We start from the raw sequence: 15,851 nt of genomic DNA, 5'->3' as shown, positions 1-15,851 counted from the left end.
CAGAGGAAACTGGTCCATTCCCAGCTCTTGGGGTAGATCCACAATCCAGGACTGAGGGTGTTAGACACTCCCCTTGCTGGTAATTGCTACAGTACTTCAAATTTGGGACTGTCCAGGTGATCATTAAAGACTGAGCATTCCCAATCTAAAAATCCAAAATGCTCCAAAATCTGAAACTTTTTAGTGTTGACATTGACACCACAAGTGGAAAATTCCACACTATAAAACTACCTCATGCACAAAATTATTATTGTTTTTAGAAAATTTAAATGCTCATTAATTTTTATTCAAGTAGCTTAAATTAAATAATTGTCATCATCTATTTAAATCTTTGTTTTTATGTACAGTTAATGAACTTTAATGACTAAGGCCTTTACATAGTCTCTTTTAAAAAAATTTTTAGTATCATATTATTATTGTACTGGGGGTACATTGTGATATTTACAATATCTTAGTTAAATTCACCCCCTCCATCATTCTCCTTTATCCCCCCTCCTCCCATTCTTAAAATAGTTTCAATAGGTCTTATTTTTCCATTTTCATACATGAGTATTATTCACAGAATTATTAAAAATACTATATAAAATCACCTTCAGGCTATGTGTATAAGATATGCTCAACAATGTAAGTTTCCTTACTAAACTTGTATCTCATCACCAAGATAGCTCATTTTATATATACATATATGCTTGTATTATTAATGTATACTAATTCAAAAATATAATAAAACTATTAAAAGAGAAAGTAGTCCAAAATCTGCAAAACAAAACCCCATCAACAACCCTACCTTCTACTGCCTCTCTCCACCAAATCCCCAAATCCAGAATACTTCTGGTCCCAACATTTCAGAAAAGGGAGAGTCCAGCTGTACTAGTTACTAGTCTGGGTGGATTGTGTACTGAGTTCTATCAGACAGACAGAAAAAGAAAAACTTCAATCCTGTGCATTGTTGTGGGTGAGGTTGCTTCTCAGGTGCCAGGTCTGCTGGCAGCCATTTTATGACCATGAGAAAAGTCAAGCTGAGGAAAAAGCTGACAGGAGAAAGAGGAGGGCAGCCTGGATTGTCGCAGAGAAATGGAGTAGCAGTGCTGAGTGTCTTGTGCCTATTGCTTAGGCCCTTGTTTGCACTATCTGTTATGTAGATAGGAAGTTTTCCTTTCAGTTAGCTTGCAGCTGAATGATTTTTTCCTAGCTGCTACCTAGCTCACAGTACCTGTCCAGACAGTGGTTTTAATTAGAGGAGACTCTAATAATGTCAGTTGTACCAGAGTCTTCCAAGTGTTTTCACACAAACCACCAGGTATTTCTCATTTGAACCACCAATGGGCTCCTCCAGGAGATAAAGTGGACACTATAATCCCTAGAATTCAACGCGATGAAGTAACTTGTCCAAGGTCACACGGCCTGGAGCGTCTTCATCTTAATACTGTTCTCTTTCTATTATATCAAACTTCTCACATCACTGTTACTGTATATTTCAAACTATTCCATAATTTTTTATATGATGATAGTATAAAATAAAAATTCTGAATTAGGGAGTGGTTCAAGTGATACAGCACTTGCCTACCAAATGTGAGACCCTAAATTCAAACCCTAGTACTGCCAAAATAAAAAATTAAATTAAATTAAAATTCCACTCTTATTTGCAGAGTACCTTTCACTTGTCAATGCCTAGTTATATCTGTGACCTCAATCTCACCAAGGGCCTTAAAGTAAGCTGCTCAATACAGTCAGATGCAGAGGACACTTGCTTCACATTAGGTGACTCAGCTGGTCAAAGCCTGTAATCCAGCAAGGAAAGATACCTTAGGCCAATCAAGAGCTCCTTTGGGACTTTAGAATTGGGACTCTGAGCGCCTTGACAACTGAGTGTCCACCTGAGTGTCCCTTACAAGGGACACTAGAATAAGATGCACAAAACCAGAGCAGGAAGAGAAGGAGGCGGCAGTGTGCAGGACCCAGGGAGAAGCAGGAGGGAAGATCCCTTCATTTCTGGACCCTCCCCAAGGCCACCTTTCCATTCTGAAGGAGGTCCAGCTGGCCTCAGTCTCCTCACAGGACATGGATGGTTTTGGGCCCCTTTACCTGAGCTAGTTTGAGCTGGTTTCTGTTCCTTTCAGCTTTGATTAAAGTATCTTTTCAAGTTTGTTGTTTTAGTTATCAGTTCAGTTTCCCTGAGCTGATGAGCAGTAAAATGAAAACATTTAAAATGAAAAGGATGCATTCGGTTGTCTTTTGGGAACATCAAAGCCTAGGGTCAATAGAGAAATTGAATAGAACCTCGAAGCCAGGCTTTCTCTTGAAAGAATCAAAGCAAGGGATCCTGTGAGCTGTGGCCACCACAGAGAAGGTGTGGGATGCTCTGGGAGTAAAAAAAAAAGGAAGTGAGTAACCTTGAAGCTGGGTCGTCAGAATGTTGCTATGAAGTTTCCCTATGTCTATATGACGGTCCTTCACAGGTGGGAACAATTGATGATTTTGAAGATGTTTTGGTCACCATATCTGGAGCAAGGGTGGAGACCCCAGTGCTTCTGGCATTGAGTGGGTAGAAACCAGGGATATTACTAAACGTACCACAGTATACAGGCCAGCCCCTCACGACAAAGAATTTCCCAGTCTTACATGCTAATAGCACCAGTATTGAAAAAATCTGATTTATGGGAATATTTTTTCCCCAATGTATTTACAAGAACTTTATGCTTACTATTGTTCTGATCTAGGAAATTCCCATAAATATCATGTATTTTTTGGACGACTAGGGTGTGAGTTACTCATGGATTTATTCTTTTCTCTAGGATCACTTTTGATTACTACCTCTAGTCAGAGAAAATCCTACAGCAAAGATAACTCATTCAAAGGCACTGGGGAATGGATTAAAGAGTTCATCCATGTGTCCAATGACTGATATAAGCCTGTACTGTTCATCCATGTGGCATGTTTTTACATATCAGAAAACCAAAAAGAGAAAGCCTTTTTGGTGTGTGTGTTTCAGACCATCATTTTGTACCTCGTTAAGAACCTGACATATGGTAATGCTTACCACATCCACAAAGGCTTTGACCAATAGTGATTTCTAGGGAGACTGCAAATAGTAATTACATTTCTGAAGTGGTAGTTTAGATCTTATATTGCCAGTGGGGAAAAATACTAGTTTGCAGGCATGCCCCCAAATGAGCGCTACAGAACTCCTCCCAAGAGCTATTCATACTGGATAACAGAAGGGGTATGATGAGCAGGAAATCTGGGGAAGGAGATGAGGCCCTCGGAAGACAAGGAGGGTCAGGATTGCTCCTTCAGGTTACTGTGGAAACCATGCACAGTTTGAAAGATTCTCAAAGAGCTTTGGAAGATGGATTTCTCTCATCAGAAACTTCTTTACCTAATGTGTTTGACATTGTGGATTAGCTCTTCCTCCTCCTCTCCAGTTTTCTCCTGGGGCTTTGTGGTGTGTGATTGCTCGGGGCTATCTACTGTGAATTTGGAGCTGGGTAGCTGGTTCAATTCAACTGTGATCCCTAGAGCTTCCATTGGCGTGGACACTCTGTACTTTTTGGTCTGCCTTCAGTTCTGAGGCACAAAAAACATGCTCAGCTCTCTAGCTAAGATAGGAAATGAGGGGTGTGTCTGTAAGATCCATGCCTTCCCATCTGCCTTTTGGTAAAGAACGGGTTCATCTCAGATGATAGGGCTTCACTTTCCCCAGATGCCAAGAGACAGGAGTGGAGCTAGGGGGTCGAAGCATATTCTTGAATCCCAGCAACCAGAGACTTGGGGAAAATGGAGGGTGTGGAGGGGTGTGGAGGGGTGTGGAGAAGTGACTGCGGCTGAGGAATTGAGGGCTGCGGAGGAGTAAGTCCTGGAAATTGCCAGGGACCAGCCAAAACAGAGTCATTTAAAAACAAAAGACCAAGCTGTCTAAGGGGAGCCACCCAGCCTCATACTCCAGAGTCCCTCCTGGGTCATTTCTAGCTCTGAAGTTGCCCAGACCCCTCTGTGGGTCCCTCCTGATAATTTTGAGCCAGCTGTGTAATTGCTTGTTACATGAGGTGGGACTGGTACCTTTAATCTTCTTGGAAAGGTGTTTGTTTGTTTTGAGATAAGGTCTCACTACATTTCCCAAGCGAGCCTCAAACTCCTGGGGTCAAGCAATCAGTCTCACAAGTAGCTGGAACTACAGACGTCTAACACTGCCTCCAGCTCTTTGTGGAAAGGTTTAGAAGCTTAGAGTCTACTCAGATAACAACTATCACTTGCCAAATGCTCACTCTAAGCAAACACACTGCAGTATGACATCTTACTTAATTATCATGGTAATCTAAACAGGGAAATACTACTAAGCCCATTTTCTCAGAGCAGAAAATCTCACTGTACAAGATACTCTCATCTTCCTTTTCACCTTGATGCATGTATCATGGGCTTTTTGAAACACTTGGTTGACAATAATTAAGTTGGAGGCTCTAAACTACATACACTGCCTAGTAATGTCTTAGTTACAAAGGTGGGAGGTTTTCTTTCAAAAGTCATATTGGGGTCTGAACTCACAACATTCTCTCGCAAATGTTAAAATGATTCACAGGCATATTTTTAGAAGTTTAACCAGGCACAACATAGCCATCCAAATAAACATTTTAGTGTATTGTAATCAACTATGTCATGAGATGTTAAAATGGGAGACCCTCTGTCTTAGTTTCTGCTGAGGCCTCAAGACAACGGCTCCCAAGTACTTCCATGTTCCAAGGTGGCTCCTTGAGTCCCTTTTCATTATTTCCTAAAATGAGATGGGAGTGACAGGACCTCCTGCTTCTAGGGAGGGGGAGAAGGGAAGGGAAATGCCAACAAATTTTCTTTAAAAAAGTCTTGCTTTCCAATGTTTGAATACCTCTCTCTGCTTCCATAGCCATTTGTAGTCTGGAGGGAAGGAGTTCACTGGTGATCCTGGTTCTAAGTATGATATTTGGAAACTCAGTTTGGATGCCCAGGAGACCCATTTGAAGTGACTTGATGGTGCACCTTTTGGGTTTGGGGCATCATGGGCAGGTGGCAGACTCAATTCAGTCATCTACAGAAGTGGGGAAGAGTATGTAGTAAATGATTCCTTGTCCCACTGAGGTGAGATGCTGCTGAGTCAGGTGTATGGAGGGCTAAGGAGACTGCACAGAAAGCAGCTGGACATGGCTCACCAGGTGCTCAGGGGCTGAGGGAGAAACTATAAACCCCAAGTCAGGGTAAATTTATTCAACAGCATCCAGGGAACTACAGGGGAGGGATCACCAACAATGTGGGGCATCTTCAAAGAACCCACAGCAGTGCTTTTTGGGAACAGAAACAGCTGTGAACCTCTGCAGAGCTCAGGCAAACTGGATGCCAGCTCAGAAAGTGCTAACCTACGAAGACCTTTCTGTCGCTTTTACCTTGCCTCACTGCACCTGTCTTCAACTCTGGACACCCAGGGGCTACTGTTAGCAGCCAAGGGGAAGAGAAGGCAAAAGTAAAATGCAGAGAAAGAGAGAACCCAATCAATAGAAAGAAAACCTGTGCGTGTGGTGGTGGGGGGGGTAAAACTTTAAACTTTGCCATTTTTCAGTATTGCCTAATATCACTCCATGTTAAGTAGTGATATGAGATGGTTTGAACTGGAATATGATCAAGGTCATTTAGAAAACTCTGAGCATGCAGATTTCATCCAGGACAGAGGCAAGAGCTGCTCCACAGATAGCATGAGTGGGCAGTGGTAGTGTCTGAGGGAGATTGAGAAGTGCTATGTGGATGCTCTGTGTTTTTCCACAGAGTGCACCCTTGATTTCAACTGTTCCCATTCAGCTCTGAATGCCCAGACCTCCCAAGCCCCTCCCAAGTCCCTTCCAGGGCTTTTGCAATGGCTCTCCTGCCATGTCTGGAATGTTCTTCCTCCAGGGACCTCTGTAGATTACTCCCTCTCTGATTAAATGTCTCTTTATCAGATATCCATCTAATCACACAATGCAAATTATCAACTCCATCTCATGACTCTCTGTTGCCCTTTATCCTGCTTTCTTATCTTTTTTTGTAACCCATACCACCACCAGGCCACTTACGTGTATTTCCTAGTATGCACCTCCAAATTCGAAACTCTAGGAAAATGGAAACTATTTTGTTCCTTCTTCTTCCCCAGCATATAGCATCGTGAATGGTACATGGCCCAATAAATACTAGTGGTTGCAGCTATTAAATATTGTTTCTGCTTCCCTAAACTCCTCTTACTGTCCGGAGTACAGATTTACTCACTGTGCTGTACAAGCAAAGCCAGTGTGGGCACATTGACTTGTATCTTTATGTCCAAAGCATGTTTTCTCTGTTTAGGAGACAAAGGAACCTGGAGGAGGGAGCTCACTCAGTATTAAAATGCCAGTGACCTGATCTTTTGGAAACAATACATAGGGTTCCCTCCAAGGAATAGATTTTTTTTTTTCCCTTTTGAATCTGAGAAGAAAAAAAAATGTAGAAACAGAGTTCCTTCTCACTATAGCCAGAAGGGTGGTTTTTATAAATTTTTGCTACATGTCTACACAAAACTTTAGCCTTCTTTCAACTGAGGGAAAGAATTTGAGAAATTTTTACTGGAGTCTTGTCAATGTAGAGACCCTTATCAGGGAGAGTGGTTTTCTGAAGTAGTCTGAGTCACAAGGAAGTGTGATTCTTTCTGTGACAAGCTGCTAACTTCACCCTTAAGTGAAGATAAAGGAAAACTTTTTGAGGCGGGCTACTCAGCGGGCTTCCTGATGAAGTCTGCTCCTTGCCCTCTTCCCCACAGAGTCAGATCTCCCCCAAACACCTGGAAAATGATTCTTAAATCAGGAGGTTATCCAAGAATGACAGAAATAATAACCCCCTCTTTTCAACTAACTACCACCTGTGAGTTCCTTGCCTCTACCCTCTTCCATCATTATTACTAAGGGAAGAATATCCTTCTAAGAAATTTGACTTGGCTTGAAAGCTCTGTTTTCAGGATGGCAAAGATTAACTTGGTGCAGTGATAGGAAAGCCAGGACCATGTGTAATTGTTGCCTGGTAATTTAAGAATGTGAGCCTGGAATGGAGTTCTTGGATTTGAATCTGAGCTCTAGCTCTTACCAGCCATGTGGGCTCAGATAACTTAATGAACTTTGTAGTGCCTCAGTTTTATTTTTAATCTGTGTAATTCAGATAGTGACAACCTACACCATATGTTAGTTGTTAGGATTAAATGGGCTAATACATGAAAGGGGGTTAATATTATTATCGTTAGGACGGTGGCTAATTATTTTAAGCACCATTTTCATCATTTCATCATTGTCATCATGACCACACCACCACCTTATGGTGGCTCACTTAAACACTAGCTTAGGATCTAACAGAGCAGTCAGCTAAATATCTCAATAAGATGCTGTCCGGGATTAGCAATGGCTTGGTTCTTGGAATTCTTGGTGAAGGAATCTGTTATAGTCTGAATGTTGTGATTACCCCTAAATCCATAGTTTGAAATCCTAACTCCCAAGGTGATAGGATTTAGGAGGTGGGGCTTTTGGGAGGTGATTATGTCACCAGGGCAGAGCCCAGAAAATTGACCATTACCAAATACAGAATCTGCCAGTGGCCTTGATCTTTGACCTCTTAGCCTCCAAAACTGTAGAAGTAAATGTAGATGTTTATAAACCACTTGGTTTATGGCGTTTTGTTATAGCAGGCAAAGTGGATTAAGACAGAACCACATGGGTATGTGTCTGCCATTTGGCTAAATTCTTCCAGGGCCCAGTGGTCTGAACATTTATGTCCCTCCAAAATTCATATTTTGAACTCCTAATGCCCAGTGTGATTGTATTTGGAGGTAAGACTTTTGGTATGTAATTAAGTGATGGAGAAAGCCACCACAAATAGGATTTGTACCCTTATAAATGGAACCCCAGACATCCCTCTGGTGTACAAACCAGGCGCTGGGCCCTCATCAATCTTTGAGCACCTTATCTTGAACTTCTCATCCTCCAGAACTGTGAGAAGCAAATATTTGTTGTTTAAGCCACCCAGTCTATTGGGATTCTATAATAGTAGTTCCAATTAAGACACTGGGGAAATAAGCAATTCTATACTCTTATTCCTCCTTTCTCTGCTTAGGGATTTATAAGGCTCTTCAGACCACTCTCATGAAAATCTTCTACACAATTATGGTAATTTGGTAACTCTGGTAAATGGTAATTTGGACAATCAAATGGCCAAGGGATGATGCATTCAATTAAGAAATTATTTTAATCTAGTGAAAAGATCTAAACTAGAAATGGACTTATATATTTCCTCAACTATGAGACCAGAATAAAACAACCACAAAAGTCTTCTCCGAATTGAACAGTAGTATTTCTGTGTTGTAAGACTCTGGCCTATAGATTTGACTCGGGACAGGATTTGGGGCATTCAGTATCTCAGTTCAACTTTGTCCCTTGGGGGGTAAGCTCTGGAATGCAGCAATAGATTTCTGCAGAATCACAACATCTGCCATGCATGGATTTGCCCTTTGCAGGTTACCACACGATGTACAGTTTTTATAGTTGGCTCTACTTGAGCATCATCAGGTGCCTGCTATATTCACTTCTCAGGCAGCCCTGGAGCATTTCAGGAAGTCGCTGAGGATTTCTGAAGAGTTTGCAGTCCATTGAAGCAGAAAGGTTTCTAGCTGATTAAAAACAAATTCTGAAGCCAGTATCCACCACTGTTTGTTTTATGCATGAGGTAACCATGGAAAATGCAATAAACAAAACAGAAATAGTCTTTGCTCCCTTGTGAAACACGTGACTCTGAGCACTCCGTGGGGTTTTCCTTGCTTTTAGCCTTTCCTCTCCTGGTCTGCAAATGAGAGTTCATCTAGGTGATTTAAATTTGTTTATGTGTTTAAATAAAAGTTGTAACAACAAGCACTATCAAAAATCACTTCTGACACTTATCTTATCTTTGCTATTCTCTTGCTTTTCTCTTGATCCATTTTTTACAAGAATAGAAGCCTTGCATTGCCACTTGCCTAAGGATTGTTCATAACAAGAAAAACTATTAGCTTCCCTGTGCACTTTCTCTCCCTCTCCCTGATTCCCTATGTTCAGGGGCCATGGCATTTTACTATCTTCGAGACACATCTTAAGGCAACGAGGGGAACCTTTGGGCTTTCTCAGACTATAATCACTCTTGCTTATGATTTGGTGAGTGACTGATTCACTCAGACCCTCTGGATGAAGAGATGACTGTAGTTACTAATAGTTATATTAATGTCACAGAAATCTACAAGTCCCTTTGCTTCTACATCCAGAGTTAATGTTTAAAGGTTTGAAGATGATTACAAGTGAATGGTTTCACCACTCATCTGACGTTTTGTTCCAGTCATATATAATAAAGAAAATATTTGCTAACATATGGATGTTGGTGGGGTACCAGGCCTGACTAAAACTCCTTGCTACAACTCTACGAGGTAGACACTAACAATAGGGCCCTTTCACAGATGAGAAAACTGAGACTCATTGATTTTTAAGTAACTTGCCAAAGTTAACACTTTAAAGTAGCAACTCTAACAACCCCCTTAGGACCCATGGTAAAGGAGGGCCAGTTGGCCTTGACCTCACATGACATCCTTAAGCTTAGATATTTGACATTATCTCCACACGAGGATACACAGACAGTCATAGGAATGCACCAGAAAACTAAAAGAAATCTGTCATGCAACTTGGATCACACTGTCTCCAGAACATTATAGGTATGTGTGTGAAGTGTATATGTGTGTGTTACACATATGCTATAATCTTTAATGGTCTCATGATGAATATAATTAGGTTAAATTCCATTTTCGTATATGTTACAATCTTTAGTTAGGTAAACATAAATATTTAAAATGTAACTCTGATTTCATACTTCAGTTCTTAATAACTCAGAGTCTCAACAATGAGATTGGCCAGGCTATTCTTGTCACTGGAGATGTCTCAGTGCATGGAGCCCCAGGACTGGGAAGGGAACTTAGAAACTAACTTGTCCAACTTCTTCATTTCACATATGAGGAAGTGATGCTGCAGAGATGGTGAGATACCTCCCTAGGGTCACAGAGCTAAAGCCCCCCTACTGGTAGACAGACCCCTGTGTCCTGTCCTGCACTCACTGTAGCTCCTAGCTGGCTCACATGTACAACTGAGAGCAACAGAAGAAGTTGCATGTGTGGGCACGTTTTAACGGGAACATCCTGGAGACTATGAAGCACTTGTTAAAGACCAATGACTCCTCCTAATGAAATCTTTCTTTGAATATATAAGAAAGATACATTTCTGTAGAAAAGTTGGGGCTGAAAATAAATATTGAGCCTCGTGACTTTCCTGGGAGAGAGGATATGCAAGTATTGCTATTTCTATTTTTCAAGAAGGAGCAAAGTCCCAAGGTAGCACAGCTAGGTAGTGGCATAGCTAGCTGTTCCTATAATTTAGGATTCCTAGCTTGGCCCACTGCATCAAACCACACTGCTTTCCTGTGTTCAATGCATGTTACAGGAATTGCAGTCAAGAATACAACAAGCATTTTTGTTTCCATGATGCTATTTGTAAACCATTCTCAAACCTGCTCTAATTTCTCTGAAAGAAACTATTCTTCTTGTGATCAGTAACTTGTTGGAATAGGTAATTAGATCTTCTAAATGATATCCATAAATGCTATTTCAGCATAGATATTAAACATTTCCAGAGTTCCTAAGACATTTCCTTTTCAGTGGTGGGGTGCAAGATATATTCAGATGAATTTTATCTAGGAAACCAGCACACTACAATTAAGAATTCAGTCCTTGTAGTCTTGTAATTCCTTGTCTGAAGCCCTTTTACAAAAAAGGGCATTTTAATTCAATAAATAAAAAATGGGTTCTTCAGCTTTCCTTACTGGCTGTAGCTACCATTTGCAGCTAATACACAGAGAGAGAAAACACAAAAACAAACAGCATTTGATCCTGCCTTGCTGCAGGGTGTTTCATCTTCCAAGAGACCAAAGGAAAAACAACCTCAGAATTTTACCACCAAAACTTCCAAATTTATTGCAACACAACGTAATGGCAAAATACTATTTTCTTAGCACACACATTTTTCAACAACCACCACGGCCAAGAATGCCTGGTTTTGTTTTTACAATCAACTGAAAGAAAATCTTGAATTCCACTCTTGATTTGGAGATGGCTAAGATGCAGTGAGTTATTCCATCGATCTCTCTATTTAACCTGTGCTTGAGGCATCTATTTCATGTTTATACTGGTTCGACACAAATCATACTTAAAAGAGATGTGTATCCTGTCTTCCTATGCAAAGTTAAGCTACAATGGTAGATTTAACAATGCCAGCCTCTTCTTGGGTTTATCGGTAACAGAAGCAGTCAGCCTAAGAAAACACTTTTTAGTGTAAACAAGTCATAGGAACTGCATATCTACCACATTCCACTGGGATCTGTCCGAATAGAGAGGAATAGAGAGTCTCATTAAATACTTCCTCTTTTAATTTAGCAGCAGAGTGCCCATTTCTCACAAGGCTTCTCACATATTGTTATAGACAAGTTGCTATATTGCTATTGTATTCCATATAGGAAGCAAAGTTGAAAAAAGCAAGAAAGATGGAAATTATCTCAAAATTCTACACAATTCTGTACTTTTCAACTATTTTTAACCATAGTTAAGTTAGTTTAAAGAAACAGTAAAAACTTTGCTTTAATATTAATATCTTAGCATTACTTATTAACATATATATAACTAGTTATTTATAAGGATGCCAACTGTCCCCCATTCCTATCCTAAATCTCTTTAAACTGAAATTTACATACAGACTGATAGTTGAAATATCCCTCTTTTTTCTTAATGACAAATGTATTTTAATGTTTTTATACTAATGAATGGAAAACAACTACATGCATAGCTTAGTAATTAATCAGACATACCTTATTTGAAGAAAGCAAATTTTTTCAAATATTTTCTACCACACAGAATGAATATTCTTTTTTCTTCAAGCTTTTCTGCATCAGAAATCCCATCCAAATTATCCTAAAGAAGAAAGGAGGTCTAAGCACCTTTTTCTTCTTCTCAGAGAAGCTAAGCAAACATTCCCATCCACTTCTCAGCCCTTTGAAAAGCGCATTTTATAACACACACATACACACACACACACACACACACACACACTCCCTCACTCACTGCTTCTCACACTGGTTTTAGTGCTGAATTAGGCGGTCTCCTTTCAAATTTCCACTCCCACTTGCTTTTTTGGGACAGGATTTCTAAATATTCTTTTCCAACCCAAAGCACACATTTTCAGTAAGCAAATTCTACAATTAGATATTCTGAAAAGGAGAACAGGAGAAGTTAGATAGGTAAGTTTTTAAAATTATACTTTAAAAATTACTTAAGCAGACACAATTAATTTTTTCCCTTTGTTTTTCAAACATCAGTGAACAGCTGGATTAAACAACCACAAGACAGAAAGTTGCCGCTACTACCAAGCTTATCCTACTGGACTGTCACTTTTACATTGAAAACACTTTTCCTACATGTGGATGCTATTTCTTTGTTTTGCTTTGCTCTTGTCCTTCTGCATTTTGGCAAGTTTCATGCAATGACTGAAGTTTTTGCTGCTGGTAACAGGCCACATGATAATAAGAGCAGGAAGCAAATCTGACTCATGTTTCAAAAAGCTATTGATGCATATCTCACATCATCCATGAAATCTGTTGGTATTAGTTATTTATATATTAGTATCATCAACTAAATGGAAGTGATTCAGATCCAATGCATTCATTAAACATATCTCAGGATTTAAAAAAAATCATACCAAAAAACCCCCCAAAACCCAAAAAAACAAGTGTGCATCTGACAGTCCTTGATTCCAACATATAGCAGTGTAGCAGAGAGCATCTTTTCTCCAGCAGGGTAGAAGGTAGCAAAGAGCCATTTCTCCTCCTGCTGGGGACTGTGCACTCACGCAGCTGGGGAAGAGAACTTCATTCCATCCTAGCAACTCTCACCCTCATCTGCTGGTGTTGGACCTGTCCATTATTTAAAATGGCTGTGTTGGTGCTGTTCAACTTTCTTTTTTCCCTTTTTAGTTTTATTTTATTTTATTTTTGTTATTGTTGTATTGGGGGTACATTGTGACATTTATAAAAATTCTTACAATGTATCATAATTGAATTCGTTCCCTCCATCATTCTTCAACCGCCCCCCCCTTCCTGGTTTTACACTGAAATTATTTTTCAATCCTGTACCTTCTTTCACCAAACTGACACTAGGTCCATCAGTAGTAAAGACAGTGTTACCACATGGAAGGTTGGCTGTCCCACCATTTGTGTTAGGGCAGGTTCAGATGAAATGGCAGCTAAGCATAGCTAATAAAATAATGTTAATACAGGAATTCTAGTTGTTATTATCAACACTTACTTTGCTTGGAAAAGTCATTACCCTTTATATATGTTATCTCATTTAAACTTAAGACTCTAGAAAAGTCAATACTAATTATCTCCATTCTACAGATAAGGAACTAAAGCTCAGAGAGAATAACTTTCCCAAGGTCACCTACCCAGTGAAACAAGACCTAAGATTCAAATTCCTGACTCCAAATCCATGGTGTTAGGGCTTTTTCTTTTATGAAGCTTTTTTATAGTGAATAAGGATAAATCAAATGTAAATATGTTGGAAAGCACATTAAGAAATGTTCTAAGCTAATTCAAATTTAAAAAGTAATATTGGGGTGATGAAAAATTTTGGAAATTGTAGTGATGGCTGCACAGTGTTATGAAAGTAATTATTGCTACTTGAATGGCATGCTGAAAACGGCAAATTTTGTTACTTATTTCACTACAAAAAAACCAGTAAGGAAGAGAAATTCCCTTAAGAGGCAATGAAACATCATTTTATTTTAATGATATTGGCAAAAATTAGAAATTTAGAGTCCACGGCAAACATGTGGTGGTCCTATTGATTGCTGGTGGTGGGTAAATGTGGGTACTTCGGAAAGGCATCCAGAAGTACTTTGCTGAATTTCATGTGTCCCTAGCACCCATCAAAACTCTTACTGGGGGTGTACACTCCAGTGAGCCATGAGAAGTCCATTACTAGAGAATTTCTTAGCTAAGTATGAGAGACGCAAGTATGAAATGCTGGGCAGCAGCTAGAAGAAAAGGCCTAGAACCTGGCACCAGCGGTCCCCAGGGCAGTCCCTGCATGGTTTCTCATGCTCACTTTCTTCAGGTATGCTTAAATGTCACTTCTGAAAGAGCCTCTCCTGTTCAAAGTGGTAACTCACCTGAGTATCTCCTCTTCTCTTTTTCCCTCCCTCCACAGCACTTACTAACCTTCAACAGTATTTACTACTTGATTTATTTTTAAATCAAACATCACCTACTAAAATAAATACAGGCTCAGACATGCAGGAATTTTTTAAAAACCTTTTATTCACAGATGCATTTCTAGCTCTTGGAACTAACACCTAATAACCGTACAGTCTGTATTAACTAAATGCATAACTGGAAATACACTGAATCGTATTGAATGGTTGCCTACAAGAAAGGGCAAATGGAATAAAAATCACTCAAGCAAAAGTCCTGGAGCCTTGTGTCAACCAGCAATGATGGTGCTGGAATGGATGGAGTCCACCCTCCACATCTGGACATCTGGCGACAGCAGCTACACTTTCAACCATATCAATAAAGTTGGTGGCCGCAGGGAAATCTTTTAAATTTTTAGAGCAAAACAATATCACAACTTCCTGGTGAGTAGCTTTGAGCTTGCTACTTGCATAAACCGAACTAGATTATTTGTAGTTTGAGAACAAAAACTGTGATATCACCCTGCTATTGCTATTTGAGATTCTGTTTTGCTTATCAATCACCCATGGTTTCTTGAAAGCATCTGTTCTTTTCCAAATAGTTTGTTTGTTACTACATAAGCTCAGTATCCTAGTCTTGTATTGTATCTAGTACAAAAACTCAAATCTCTTTCAGAACATTCTCTATTAAAACTTTTTATTATTGCCATAAACATTGAATTTCATGGCTCTCTAAAATACTGTCTCATTTTTTTTGTTTGTTTTCACTCTAGAGACAGAATGTGGGGAAATCAATGCATTTCTCATATCACAAATCCATTCTTTTATGTGACTTTTAAAAATGCAGGCTGGCAATTTAAGAGTCTATGTAATGAGGCAGCCTTTTCAGACACTCCTGGTGCTTTTACTGTGTGCAGGTATAAAACACAAGAGTTATACTTTCATAATGTGAGCTCACTGAAATATCTCAGGTTATATAGTGTTTGATGCTACATAAATTTTTCATAGAAATATGATTTGCCTTGAATTCCTCTACAACAGTTTGAGACTCTTTTTCTCCCTGTACTTTGGAGAAACTTGTTGCAATGACCAGATATTATTTCAGTTTCCTGGCTACTGCTGCATATTGCTAAGTACATGCTTATGTACAATGTAGTGCCAGTGTGAATGGAAAATTAGCCAACTTAATTAGCTTTTGTTAAATTGACATCATCACTCTCTGTCAAAGGCAAAAGGTTAGTACAAGACAGACAAATCTTTCCAAGGATTGAAGGAGCCAAGTGAGCAGCGCTGGCAACTTACAAATGCGTAGCGAATAGGTGACCCAAGGAAATTTGGCTGAGCTCCCAAGAGTCTAAGAAAGAGTTTCTTAAGACTATATCAGAAAGAAAAATGAAAAAGTATTAACTAGGAGCTTTTAATTATGAGCAAAAGGCAAACTCAGTGAAGGAAAGGAGATGGTGGACTAGTAGAATTCATCTTTTTCCTTATGTTATTTTTAAAAAAAAGAATATTGAAAAAGATTATATTCCC

General features: G+C 39.5%; 1 protein-coding gene across 5 annotated transcripts in view; it reads right to left on the bottom strand.

Moving 5' to 3' along the window:
- The window catches only part of Vit (vitrin), a 106,861-nt gene extending 94,664 nt beyond the window's left edge, over positions 1-12,197 (bottom strand). For all 5 annotated transcript variants that reach the window (XM_074049504.1, XM_074049502.1, XM_020170123.2 and 2 more), the window contains exon 1: positions 11,941-12,197. The gene's annotated coding sequence lies outside the window, so the exon portion shown is untranslated. The remainder of the gene's footprint in view (positions 1-11,940) is intronic.
- Between the last annotated feature and the right edge of the window lie 3,654 nt (positions 12,198-15,851).

Source organism: Castor canadensis, chromosome 12, assembly GCF_047511655.1.
Source record: "Castor canadensis chromosome 12, mCasCan1.hap1v2, whole genome shotgun sequence".
NCBI lineage: Eukaryota > Metazoa > Chordata > Mammalia > Rodentia > Castoridae > Castor > Castor canadensis.
Note: the sequence above shows the minus strand (reverse complement) of the source record. Positions and strands in the feature narration are given on the sequence as shown.